The following is a 14,105-nucleotide window of genomic DNA, read 5'->3' as shown; positions in this document are numbered from 1 at the left end:
ACGCCCTCCCATCAGAGGTCAAGGAAATAAACAACTACCTGACATTTAGAAAACACCTAAAGGCCCTGTTTAAGGAAGTTTTTAATCTGTGATATTTTGATGTATTTTGATGTGTGTTGGAAGCCGCCAAGAGTAGCAGGGGAGAGCTGTCCATGGAGGCACAGGTCAATTCTGTGTCCAGGGCAGCTGTTTATCAGCTCCATCTGGTACGCAGGCTGAGACCCTACCTGCCCGCAGACTGTCTCACCAGAGTGGTGCATGCTCTGGTTATCTCTTGCTTGGATTAGAATAGAATAATTTATTGGCCAAGTATCAACCATACTTGGAATTTTGCTTTGACTACTTTGCAATGCGCTCTGTGTGGGGCTACCTTTGGAGGCGACCCGGAAACTGCAACTAATCCAGAATGCGGCAGCTAGACTGGTGACTGGGAGTGGCCGCCGAGACCACATAACACTGGTCTTGAAAGACCTACGGTACATTGGCTCCCAGTATGTTTCCGAGCACAAATACAGGATCAGTTTTATCCAAAGGTTTCTCAACCTTTTTGAGTCCATGGCTCCCGTGACCAACTGCATTCTTCCTGTGGCTCCCTTGTGGGCCTCAGGAGCCCAGTTATGCCACCCCTCGCCCGCAGAACTGGCAGCCAGATAGGCCTCTGTGCTCTCTCCTTGCTTTCTTACAGAGGGGGGGACAGCTCCATGCCTAGAATCATAAAATCATAGAGTTGGAAGAGACCACAAGGGCCATCCAGTCCAACCCCCTGCCAAGCAGGAAACACCATCAAAGAATTCTTGACATATGCCTGTCAAGCCTCTGCTTAAAGACCTCCCAAGAAGGAGACTCCACCACACTCCTTGGTAGCAAATTCCACTGTCAAACAGCTCTTACTGTCAGGAAGTTCTTCCTAATGTTTAGGTGGCCTCCCCCGTCTCTGCTTTAAATGGACCCTCCCTGTTCAGATCCAGTCTACCTGAGTGTTCCAAAACACTGGTCATTCCCCTGCTGTCAGGGGACTGGAGGGAGGGAGGCCTTCCTGGGAAAAGCATCCTTTAACTCAAAGGTTTTCAACCTTTCTGAGTCTACAGCTCCCTTGACCCACTGCATTCTTTCTGCGGCACTCTTGTGGGGCTCGGGACCCCAGTTATGTCCCCGCTTCCCTGCAGAGCTGGCAGCCCCTCACCCTTTTTCGAACCTCCTCCCTTGTGGCGTGTTTCCCCGGCCTCCTCTCCCCTCTCCTTGGGCGTCCTCTGGGCAGCTGCTGGTCTCTGAGCTGCCCCCCCCGCTCTTAAGGGAGGCGCCTCCTCACACTGCCCCCCAGGGACCTGGGGCTTGTCTGCCCATTCCCAACAGCAAGGGCTGGCGGACTGGCTGGCTGGGATCCCTCGCCCGCTTGCTTGCTTACTCTGAGGCCGCCCCGACTCCTGGCACCCAGCACCCCCTGGCCAGCCCCAGAGGCACCGTTCGCCTGGGGAGCTTTTAGCCAGGGCTGCTGCAACAAATGGCCATGCAAGCCTTTGGGAAGCAGAGACACAAGAGGGCATTGGAGGAGGGAGGGAAGGAAAGAGGGATGGAGGCCAGTGTTGCCCGCAGCACCCCTGACCATCCTTCAAGGGCACCCCGGGGTGCCACGGCACATGGGTTGGAAACCCCTGGTTTAATCCCATTTCCAAGGGACCCGCTCACCGCACCATTGCTTGGAAGAACAGTGGGATAGAAATGTTTTAATAATAATAAAAAACCCACCCAAATGTTCTTATTCCTCTACCTCCCCCTCTTGCTGCTGCTACGGTGAAAGCTCCTTTATTCCCTCTCTGCTAGATTCTGCCTCTTAAAGCCTTCACATTTAACTGAACTATTTTTAATCTCCTCTTCGCTTTTCACTTCCAGATGGCATGTGGCTGCCGGCATGTCGACACACACACACACACACACACACACACACACACACACTCTTTCTCTCTCTCTGTACCTAGAAGCGAGAGGACACGAGGCCATTTCATGAAGGCGCAAAAAAAATGTGGTTGGGATCTCTCTCTCTGGAAGCTCAGATTGCAAAAAAACTGCCGTACCTCGATCTTGGGGTCCTTCTGTTTCCCAAGAACAGTCGACTGGAGAAGCACAGCCGTCAACAGAGTCTGGTCCGTTCAGGCCAGTTAAAGAACCGTTCCACCAACGTCAGTTGGCAAATCTGGATAGCTTAGTTGGTTAGAGCGTGGTGCTGATAATAACCAGGGTTGCAGGTTCGGTCCCCCGTATAGAATCATAGAATCGTAGAGTTGGAAGAGACCACAAGGGCCATCCAGTCCAACCCCCTGCTGAGCAGAAAACACCATCAAAGCATTCTTGACATATGCCTGTCAAGCCTCTGCTTAAAGACCTCCAAAGAAGGAGACTCCACCACACTCCTTGGCAGCAAATTCCACTGCCGAACAGCTCTTACTGTCAGGAAGTTCTTTCTAATGTTTAGGTGGAATCTTCTTTCTTGTAGTTTGAATCCATTGCTCCGTGTCCGCTTCTCTGGAGCAGCAGAAAACAACCTTTCTCCCTCCTCTATATGACATCCTTTTATATATTTGAACATGGCCATCATATCACCCCTTAAAATTCTCTTCTCCAGGCTAAACATACCCAGCTCCCTAAGCCGTTCCTCATAAGGCATCGTTTCCAGGCCTTTGACCATTTTGGTTGCCCTCTTCTGGACACGTTCCAGCTTGTCAGTATCCTTCTTGAACTGTGGTGCCCAGAACTGGACACAGTACTCCAGGTGAGGTCTGACCAGAGCAGAATACAGTGGTACTATTGCTTCCCTTGATCTAGATGCTATTGTATAGGACGGCTGCAAATTCCTGCGTTGCAGGGGGTTGGACTAGATGACTTTCAGGGTCCCATTCAACTCTATGATGCTAAGTGGCCTGTTGAAGCTTGAGAGGGGGGTGACAGTTATCATGATTGCCCTTCTTCATGTGCCTCCTCCACAAGGGTGGCAAGATGAGAACGAGGCCTTTTCTGCGGTGGCTCCCCATTTGCGGGACGCTCTCCCCAGGGAGTTTCACCTGGCGCCTTCATGAGACGCCAGGCAAAAACATTCCTTTTCAACTAGGTCTTTGCCTGATTGACATCCTATGCCAGGCATCCCCAAACTTCGGCCCTCCAGATGTTTTGGACTACAATTCCCATCATCCCTGACCACTGGTCCTGTTAGCTAGGGATCATGGGAGCTGTAGGCCAAAACATCTGGAGGGCCGAGTTTGGGGGTGCCTGTCCTATGCCCTTTTAAAATGGGGAGGGAGGGGGGGTATTGGGTGGTTGTTGATTTTACCCTGTGAACCACCCGATCGAATATAAAATAATATAAAGCTTGAACAGTGCTGTGTGTGTTTAACCCCCTGAAACCTTCCCTGGTCTTTTCATGCCGGCCAGCAATTATTTTCAGCAGCTCTCCCGCTCTGCTTAACAATGGCTGGGTAGATTTCAAAGCCAAAAATCGCCTCCTGGTGCAGGAAAATGTTAGATCCATTTTAAGCTTGGAACAAATTGTTATGTGAAACATCCACCTATTGAAACAAAGAACAGAAGGGACTGGGCTGGCTTGGGGTTTCTGATATAAGCATAATGGTTACGGCACCAATATATCCGACAGGGAGTGATGCCTTCAAGTATCAATGGGGCATCCTCATTTCTCTCCCCCCCCCCAATATTCTGAAATCTTGCCCACTGTCAATTCCCCCAGAGGGAACTACGCATGGGGAATAAGTCTCCGTTGTTTAAAATTGTACGTCAGGGGTACATTTAAGCCGGGCAAAAGGCCATTTTGGAGCGGCTGCCGTTGCGCGCAGAACGCCCTGGGTTCGAGTCTTAGCCTTACCCCCGGATAAGGCTAGGAAATGCTTTCCTCTGACACTGACAATAGGCAACACTGAGCAAAATGGACCAGAAGTCTGAATTGATCATAGTATCGTTCAACCCGGACACTAAGGTCCAGCTCCGAGGGTCTTCAGGCGGTTCCCTCCCTGTGAGAAGTGTGGTTACAGAGAACCAGGCAGAGGGCCTTCTCGGTGGTGGCGCCCGCCCTGTGGAATGCCCTCCCATCAGATGTCAAAGAAATAAGCAACTATCTGACTTTTAGAAGACATCTGAAGGCAGCTCTGTTTAGGGAAGTTTTTAATGACTGATGTTTTAATGTATTTTTAATCTTTTGTTGGAAGCCGCCCAGAGTGGCTGGGGAAACCCAGCCAGATGGGCGGGGTAGAAATAAAATAAATAAATAAATAAATAATATCTTAGGGTTGGACAGGGGTCCCAAGGGTCATCTAGTCCAACCCCCTGCAAGGCAGGAATCTCAGCTAAAGCATCCATGACAGATGGCCTCTGCTTAAAAAACCTCTGCTTAAAAACCTCCAAGGAAGGAGACTAACCACTTTCCGAGGGTGACCGTTCCACTGCCGAACAGCCCTTACTGTCAGAAAGTTATTCCTGATGTTGAGTCGGAATCTCCTTTCCTGCAACTTGAAGCCATGGGTTTGAGTCCTACCCTCCAGGGGAAAACAAGCTTGCTCCCTCTTCCATGGGAAAGCCCTTGAGATATTTGAAAATGCCTCTCCTACCTCCTCTTTTCCAGGCTAAACATACACAGATCCTTCAACCGTTCCTCACCAGGCTTGGTTTCCAGACCCTTGACCATGGGTGGGCAAACGAAGGCCTGGGGGGGGGATCCGGCCCAAACGCCTTCTCAATACGGCCCACAGACGGTCCGGGAATCAACGTGTTTTTACATGAGTAGAATGTGTCCTTTTATTTAAAATGCATCTCTGGGTTATTTGCGGAGCATAGGAATTCATTCATTCCCACCATCATCACCCTCCCCCAAAATAGTCCGGCCCTCCACAAGGTCTGAGGGACAGTGGACCGGCCCCCTACTGAAAAAGTTTGCTGTCCCCTGCCCTTCTGTACCCACCTTCCAGCTTGTCAACGTTCACCAACAGTGAAACGGACTCCCTTGGGAGGTGAGTGACTTTCCTTTCCTTGGAGGTTATGAAGCAGAGTTCGGGTGGCCATCTGCCAGGATTCTCTAGCTGTGATTCCTGCATTGCAAAGGGGGTTGGGCTAGATGACCCTCGGGGTCCCTTCCCACTCTACAATTCAATGAATCTAGGATTTCTTCCCCCTTCAATTCCAGAGGCCGGAGCCGTTTTCCCTCCTCCTTCAGACCTTCCCTTCCCCAAAAAAGGAAGCACACCTTTTCCGTGTGTGTCGTTCGAGGCGGGAGAGAATGCTGAGATGCTGGATTTCGGCTGCGTGCCGATGCATCTTGAGGAGTGGGGGCGATGCCCTAATTTTGAAAAATGCAGGAGGCAGCTACAAAGGAGGGTTCTATTTATTTCTCCCCATCTCTCCCCCCCCCCCCACACACTTTCACCACACATCACAGATCCTTGCACGCCGGGCCTACAATTAACAGCTCTCGACAATGTCTGATCTCCAAGCGGTGTCAGTTTTAGGCTCGGTGCCAGAAATAGCAGATTCGTTTTGGAGGCAGGGAAGAGAGCTTAGCCTCCACTCCCCCCCCCCCACAATCCAACACCCTCCTCCTCTTAGGAGACCAACACCCAGAGTAGGGGCACTGATAATTCAGATGTTACGGAAAAATTCTGGGGGCAGGTTTACTCCGCTGCCCAGCTCGTCGTGTCTCTTCTGGCCAGCAAAAGAAGGAGTCAGGCTCTGGGCCCTGTAGTGCTTTGCAGGACGGGGGCCTGCCTCAGCTTGTGCTGGAGAAGCAAGGAGTGGCCACTCAGGTGAGGCCACGTGATACCTCACTGCACCTGGTGGCAGGAGCTGGGAGGGATAAAAGCCCAGCATTTCCCTTCAGTTCTTGGCCACAGCAACGCTATCCCTGCCTGGTTGCATCTGGCCTCTTGCTCCTTGGACCCTTGCCTTGCCGACGCCTTGATCCTCTACCCTTGGCCCTTCGCCTTGCCGACGCCTTGCTCCTTGACTCCCAGACCTTCGCCTGTTCCTGCTTCTACACCACCATCTTGCCTCTGGTCCTGACGTCCTCAGCCAGGGCTTCAACCGCCCGCCAACCGGAACAGTGACAAGGACTCTCCTGATCTGGCCACAGTGATCCAGGTGACGGTCACCTCCAGGCTTGACTATTGTAACTCGCTGTACGCGGGGCTGCCCTTGAAGCTGACCCAGAAACTCCAGCGGGTGCAGAATGCCGCGGCGAGGCTCATTACGGGGTCCTGGCCGCGGGATCACATTCATCCAGTGCTTTACCAGCTGCACTGGCTCCCGGTGGAGTACAGGATCAGGTTTAAGGTGTTGGTTTTGACCTTTAGAGCCCTATGCGGCTTGGGACCCTCGTACCTACGGGACCGCCTCTCCTGGTATGCCCCGCGGAGGACCTTAAGGTCCACAAACAACAATACTCTGGAGATCCCGAGCCATAAGGTGGCTAGATTGGCCTCTACTAGGGCCAGGGCCTTTTCAGTATTGGCCCCAACTTGGTGGAACGCTCTCTCACAGGAGACCAGGGCCCTGCAGGATTTGTCATCTTTCCGCAGGGCCTGCAAGACAGAGCTGTTCCGCCTGGCCTTTGGGTTGGACTTAGTCTGACCCCTGCGTTTTCCTTCCTCGTGGCTTGAATTTGTGGACTACTCAAAATGAGGCTGCATTTTAAATTTTAATACTGTATTTTAATCTGTATTTTAATTAATTTCTTTTTATGTTTTACTGTAATTTTATTGGTGTGAGCCGCCCTGAGCCCGGTTTTGACTGGGGAGGGCGGGGTATAAATAAAAAATTATTATTATTAATTATTATTATTATTATTATTATTATTATTATTATTATTATTACTATGTAAAGAAGCAAATCAGCAGTCAGTAGACCTGATCTTTGTTGTTGCGGTGAATTTGTCTAATCTCCTGTTACAGCCATCCAAACTGGTGGGCATACGGTATCTACTTCTTATAAGGCTGCCCCATACGTCCGGACATAGCCAGGATTTGTCCATCAAGAATGGCAAATTTACAAAAAGTGGTTAAAATGCCCGGGGGAAACTTGGGCCCATATTGGAAGTGGAAACTTCAAATTCTGAGATTTTGCAAAAAAGAAAAAGAAGAAGAAAAAGAGCTTGACAACTTTGGCCAAAAAGGTTTTTGTGTACATAGAAAACGAGCGAGGTCCCAACCAAAGGATGGCAACTAAAGCTGATGGAATACGCTCAGCTTGCAGACTTAACATATAGAATAAGAGAACATATGTTTAGAGAAGATTGGGAAAAGTTTATTGAATATATGGGAAATAACTGTGTGCAGCTAAAAACGCTGGCAGCATTAAGATGAATTCAGCAGTGTAAATAAGTTTGGATGGATGTAATAACGGAATACTGAATGGTTTAGTTTATGTAAAGTATGCAGGGATTTTTGATATGCAAAATGAACCATGGAAAGAGAAGGGAGGCCATCGATATTAAGGATGTTTATATGAGTATTCTAAATTGTAAAACGGAAAATTATATGAAAACTTGGCCAAAAAAAAGCTCTTGTGTACAGATTTTCACTTCTTGAAATATAGCAACTAATATAGTTGCAAATTTGCCCAATTCAGATGATGCAGGGGGAGCAAGATAATAATGATAATAATAATGATAATTGTACCCCACCCATCTGACTGGGTTGCCCCAGCCAATCTGGGCAGCTTCTAGCATATAGATAAAGAGAAATGCTGTAAGAGAAATCAGCATTATTTGCTCCATTCTACAGATGTTGTAATGAGGCTGAGATCGTGAGTTGGCTAGGGCAACACAGTGAGATTCAAATCGCAGATTCCATATCCAGATCTCCATCACTTTGGCTGTCAAGCTACCCTAACTTTCAGCAATATGAAAAGATCTACCACTTGCGACACGGCGTCACACAGACAACTGCCACATCCCCTATTTCTATGGGCTCAAGGGCTTGACTTCTAGAGATACAATGAAAATTCAAAGAGATAGTCCTTTCGAGACCCATTATAGTTTGCCAACACGGCCAACCGCTTGCAAACAGGAACGTTTATTTTTAAAAAATGGCAGTCTCAAAGCAGCTAACATTTTCCTTTCCCTTCCTCCCCCACAACAAACACTCTGTGAGGTGAGTGGGGCTGAGACCTCAAAGAAGTGTGACTAGCCCAAGGTCACCCAGCAGCTGCATGTGGAGGAGTGGAGACGCGAACCCGGTTCCCCAGATTACGAGTCTACCACTCTTAACCACTACGCCACACCGGCCTGGAACAAGGGCCTGGAACCCCAGCCTGATGAGGAACGGTTGAAGGAGCTGGGCATGTTTAGCCTGAGAGATAGGAGAGCCATCTTCAAATATCTCAAGGGCTGGCCCATGGAAGATGGAGCAAGCTTGTTTTCTCCTGGAGGGTAGGACTCGAACCCATGAGAGGAGATTGTTGAGCTTTTTGGAGGGGGGAATCTGTCCCAAAAAGGCAAAGAGGGATACACAAACACACAGTTCCTGGTTCTATTGGCAACAACTCGGACATTTTGAGGGAATTGGGTATGCTTAGCCTGGAAAAGCGAAGACACAGTGGTCATTCTCCAGCATCTGAACGGGTGTCTCTTGGAAGGCTCTGCTCTGGTCAGACCTCACCTGGAGTACTGTGTCCAGTTCTGGGCACCACAGTTCAAGAAGGATACTGACAAGCTGGAACGTGTCCAGAGGAGGGCAACCAAAATGGTCAAAGGCCTGGAAACAATGCCTTATGAGGAACGGCTTAGGGAGCTGGGTATGTTTAGCCTGGAGAAGAGAAGGTTAAGGGGTGATATGATAGCCATGTTCAAATATATGAAAGGATGTCATATGGAGGAGGGAGAAAGGTTGTTTTCTGCTGCTCCAGAGAAGCGGACACGGAGCAATGGATTCAAACTTCAAGAAAGAAGATTCCACCTAAACATTAGGAAGAACTTCCTGACAGTAAGAGCTGTTCGACAGTGGAATTTGCTACCAAGGAGTGTGGTGGAGTCTCCTTCTTTGGAGGTCTTTAAGCAGAGGCTTGACAGGCATATGTCAAGAATGCTTTGATGGTGTTTCCTGCTTGGCAGGGGGTTGGACTGGATGGCCCTTGTGGTCTCTTCCAATTCTATGATTCTAAGACGGAGCAAGCTGGTTTTCTGCTGTGCATCCTTGACTCCACCAATTGGGTTTAAACAGCCGCAACTGACTACATCACCACCGCTGCCAAATCTCTAGAAGGAGCCTTCCGTAAGGACATTCATTCATAAACTCTTCCCAGAAAGCACATGTCTCCAGAAGGGCTGACAAGCCTGGCCCCATCGGACACCTCTGATTTATAGATTTGTGCCGATGACTATCATTAACTTTTCTTTCTTTCTTTTTTGCAGACTCAGTCCTCACCAGCTTTTACAAACCCTCAAGCCATGAGATTTCTGGAAGGACGTCCCTTAGGAAGCCTGCCTGGGAGTTTAGAACACTGGTGGTTGTTTTGACCTGCTTTTAAGCGGATTTTATTTTTGTTCGAATCTTTTTAAGGATTGCACAATCTTATGGATTCATCTTTTCGTAGAACCGCTTTGAGGTTTTTCCTTTTACGCCCAAGCTGTGTACGAATCTGACAATATAAGTAAAAGCGTCAAATTGCCATGGCTTGCCATTCCACCAAACTAAACACATTTAACCCAGAATGCCAACTGCTCAAAGCCACAAGAGGGGACAGGCCTCCTGTGCTCGAATCTTGCTTGAAGGCTTCCCACGGGCATCTAGTATGAAGGCAGTGGTTTCCAACCCACGTGCCGTGGCACCCTGGGGTGCCTTGAAGGATGGTCAGGGGTGCTGCACGCAACCCTGGTCTCCGTCCCTCTTTCCTTCCCTCCCTCCTCTGATGCCCCTCGTGTCTCTGCCTCCCAAAGGCTTGCATGGCTGTTTGTTGCAGCAGCCCTGGCTGCAAACTCCGCAGGTGACAGGGGCGTAGCCAGGATGAAAATTAGGGGGGCAGGGGCGGGGCCAAGGAGCCGACCCCCTCCTCCCCCTCCTCGAACGGCAGGGGCGAGGGGGCACCAGGATCAGCTCGAAATCGGGCTGATCCGACTCCCTCCTCCCCCTCCGCGATCGGCAGGGGCGAGGGGGTGCCAGGATCAGCCTGAAATCGGGCTGCTCCGATCCCCTCCTCCCCCTCTGCGATCGCCGGGGCGCGTGGAGGGAAAGCCCCAGAGCCGTGCAAAGCGGTTGCCTGGCTTTCCCTCCGCCCGCCCCACAGCCAGCCAGGGAGAAGAGAGACAGCACCGGGCGGGCAGCGGGGCAGGCTGGCCAGCGGCCCTGCTTCTAGGGGGGCCCCCTCCTGCCCCCCCTGCCTACGCCCATGGCAGGCGAACGGTGTCTCTGGGGCTGGCCAGGGGGTGCTGGGTGCCAGGAGCTGGGGCGGCCTCTGAGTAAGCAAGCAAGCCGGTGAGGGAGGCCAGCCAGCCAGTCCACAAGCCCTTGCTGTTGGGAATGGACAGACTAGTGGGAGGCTGGGCAAGCCTTTCCTGTGCTTGCTGTCTGCAATTTCGGGTGCTGAAGGGGAGCCTTTGTGCCATGCAGGCCTGGCAGCACCCGCTGTTGCCACCCAAAGTAAGCTGCTGGCCTCACGTCCACCTTTGGCCGGTCTCCGTTGGGCCACTGAGGCTGGGGGCCTCCTCTTCCCAGGCCCCTGTGGGGCAGTGTGAGGAGGCACCTCTCTTTGGGGCAACTCAGAGACCAGCGGTTGACCAAAGGACTCCCAAGGAGAGGGGAAAGGAGGTCAAGGGAACACTCCCCAAGGGAAGGTGTTTGAAAAAGGGTGAGGGGCTGCCAGCTCTGGAGGGAAGGGGGGGCATAACTGGGCTCCAGAGACCCACAGGGGTGCCACAGAAAGAATGTAGTTGGGGGTAACTGTTATTTTGATTGTTTTATTTTTATGCTGCCTGTTATGTGTTTTTATTATGTTTTCATTATCGATGCTCTGTAAAATGTGTTCTGAATGTTGTACACCAGCCTGGGATCTTTTGAACAAGGGTGGTATATACAGTGCTTTTTTCCTTAAAAAAATGTTTAGGGACACTCTCATTTTCCTGCTCGTATTGAAATACTGCCCCTCAACGAGGACAAACTTATATTCACAAAACGTTTAGGGGTATGCGTACCCCTGCGTACCCCCCCCCCCCGAAAATTGCAAATCAGGTTTATTATCGAAAACTTTTCAGCTGTTTGCCGTGAGCAAATCAAACAAAATGCCATTTAAATAGCTTAACACAGAGGATGCTTCCAGAGGTTCCCCCAAATTCAGCTGAAAATGCCATTTTGATTTGCTCCTTGCAAACAGCTGGAAGTCTGTACATATTGATTGCAACTGTAATAAATTAAATAATAATAATAATGTCCCCAGCAGAAGGCCGCCCACCAGAACAGACAATACTAACTTGGATCTGGCTCGGCATAACATCTGCTCCCACCAGAACAGCCCTTTATTAAACCAATCCATGTGGACTAGAATCCTGCTCTGTCTTTTGGAAGGAAGACAGCAGCTAGTGGCAGAGCAGATTCAGTCCCTGATCCATCTCCCAGTTAGGGATCTGGCAACAGGCTCCTGCCTGAAACCCAAGCATGCCAACGCAGCTGTATGGCCTAGTGGTCTGACACAGTTTAAAGGAGATGCCTAGGGCTGCTATGTTGTGGGGAGAGGGGGGAAGCCTCTGTTCTTCCACTCCAGAAGGCATTTTGCAGCTAGGGGCATAGCTAGCTGCTCCAGCACCCGGAGAGGCAGGGGGATCTGTGCGCGGGGCCGCCACAGAGATCCACCCAGGGCGGGGGGCGGCGCAGCAAACTGCCCACAGAGTCCGGCTGGTGGACACAAGCCCCACGCTGCACTTTCAGGCAGCACAGGGCTCCGAGCCACCGCATCACTCCCAGCAGAGATGTGTGGCTCGGGCGTGCTGCAGGCATTAAGTGCCAACCCCCACGGTGTGCCATTTTGTCACCCCCTCAAGGATGACACCAGGGGCGGACCGCACCCCCCTTCCTACGCCCCTGTTTGCAGCCTGCAACCCAATCGGATGTCTCTGCCTCCTTCCAGTTCCGCTCCTTGCCAGTTCCCCCAAGCAGCCTGGCACCGGCCCATTGGTAGCTGTGCTGGCAGTTTCGACAGCCAAACCCCCAAGAGAGGCCCGTTACTTTTTTTGTGAATGAAGGCGTTGCAGCCAAGCACTTTGGGTAGGGCAAGAGAGCCTTTTGCAGGGCCCGGGTGATCTAATAGCATATCGAAAGAGGAGCGGCGTTTTTTCTTCTTCTTCTTTTAAATGAGCTGCAACTTAAAACACACACCACGGCCTGTGATAGTATTTGCTATCGAGCTACAAAGCTTTTTAGCCGAATGGGAGATACACAGGTTTGCAAACCCTCCAAGTGCCCCTCTTTCCCAGGATTTACAGAAACCGTCCCGATTCCTGATTTGACCCCGGTTTTTCCCTTAGGACGTCCCTATTTTCATTAGGGAAATGTTGGAGGGTATGGAGTTATACAACCCCCCTGAGCCGTCCGAAGACAGCCCTGTAGAGGCAAGTTTTAAAATGTTTAATGTTTTGTTATTACATATATGAATCTATTGGAGTAGCTGGGATGACCCTGGCAGATGGGTTGGGGGTATAAATAGTAAAATTATTATGGAATAGGATAAATAACAATAACAATAATAATAATGCGAGAAGCAAGGTTACAGGGAACCAGGTGGAGGGCCTTCTCGGTGGTGGCGCCCACCCTGTGGAACGCCCTCCCATCGGATGTCAAAGAAAAAAAAAACAACTACCTGACTTTTAGAAGACATCTGAAGGCAGCCCTGTTTAGGGAAGTTTTTAATGTTTGATGTTTTATTGTGTTTTTAATATTCTGTTGGGAGCCGCCCAGAGTGGCTGGGGAAACCCAGCCAGAAAGGGGGATATAAATAATAAAATTATTTATTTTTATTATTATTTCTGTGGGAACCAATGGGAGAATGGAACAGGGTCCATCTATTCCAATTCCCTACAATGCAGGAATATGCAGTTGTTCCATTGGGGGGGGGTGTCGAACCTGAAACCTTGGCTTTTATCAGCACCATGCTCTAAAACCAACAGAACTATCTAGGGTCCATTGGCCATGCTGGTTGCTGGGAGCTGGAGTTTGACAACCCCTGGGGGGTGGCAGACGTTCCCCATCCCTGTTTTATAGAACTTTTTTTAAAAAGGAACACCAGATTAAGAACAACAACTTCTTAATTTAGATACAGGATCACAAGACACTTGCCTTACACTGAGTCCACCTAGCTCAGGCATCCCCAAACTGCGGCCCTCCAGATGTTTTGGCCTACAACTCCCATGATCCCTAGCTAATAGGACCAGTGGTCAGGGATGATGGGAATTGTAGTACAAAACATCTGGAGGGTCGAAGTTTGGGGGTGCCTGACCTAGCTCAATATTGCCAACACTGACTAGCACTAGCTGACTAGCGGCAGATACTCTCTCGCCGAGCTACAACCTTTCGCCGAAGACTCGCCAACGCCATCCAGTTTCAGCCCTGCTCAGAGTAGACCCATCCACAGGCAAGGATCTTGCTTAGCTCTATCAATTTCAGTGAGCCTACTCTGAACACAACCTAGTTGGAAGCTCCCCAGTGGGTCTGCTCCACCGCGGCTAGCATCGGACACAGCCCCTTGGCCATACATAAATTATTTTTTAAAAAAACCTTGCCAGGTGTAGGCATGCACAGATATAATACGGCTGTTTTAAAAATCATTTTTAACCGCAGGTCTTTGAGTGGACAAGCACTGCCTTTCATGCACGCAATGGAGAAAGGGGGAAAGAATATGTTGAAAATTAGCGAGGGGTGGGTGGGGGCTGCAAGCGACCGGCCACGGATCTCCGATATTTCCATTTAAATGATAATAATGAGAACATGTGGGGGATAGGTGCGAAATTCACACCTCCCCCCACGCCAGCAGGGGGAGAAAAGGGGGAGGATTAATTCACTGTCTTAATTATCAGCGGGGGGGGGGGTGGAGAAACGATCTGGAGGGATGAAGCGGAAGGAAAATGAGAGAATTAG

At 50.2% G+C, this 14,105-nt stretch overlaps 1 protein-coding gene across 1 annotated transcript in view; it reads right to left on the bottom strand.

Moving 5' to 3' along the window:
- Window positions 1–14,105, bottom strand: part of UNC13A (unc-13 homolog A) — a 139,034-nt gene that overhangs the window by 124,101 nt on the left and 828 nt on the right. The gene's annotated exons all lie outside the window — the stretch shown is intronic.

The sequence above is a fragment of the Zootoca vivipara genome, chromosome 6 (assembly GCF_963506605.1).
Source record: "Zootoca vivipara chromosome 6, rZooViv1.1, whole genome shotgun sequence".
Taxonomy (NCBI): domain Eukaryota; kingdom Metazoa; phylum Chordata; class Lepidosauria; order Squamata; family Lacertidae; genus Zootoca; species Zootoca vivipara.
This window is presented reverse-complemented; position numbering and strand designations above follow the sequence as displayed.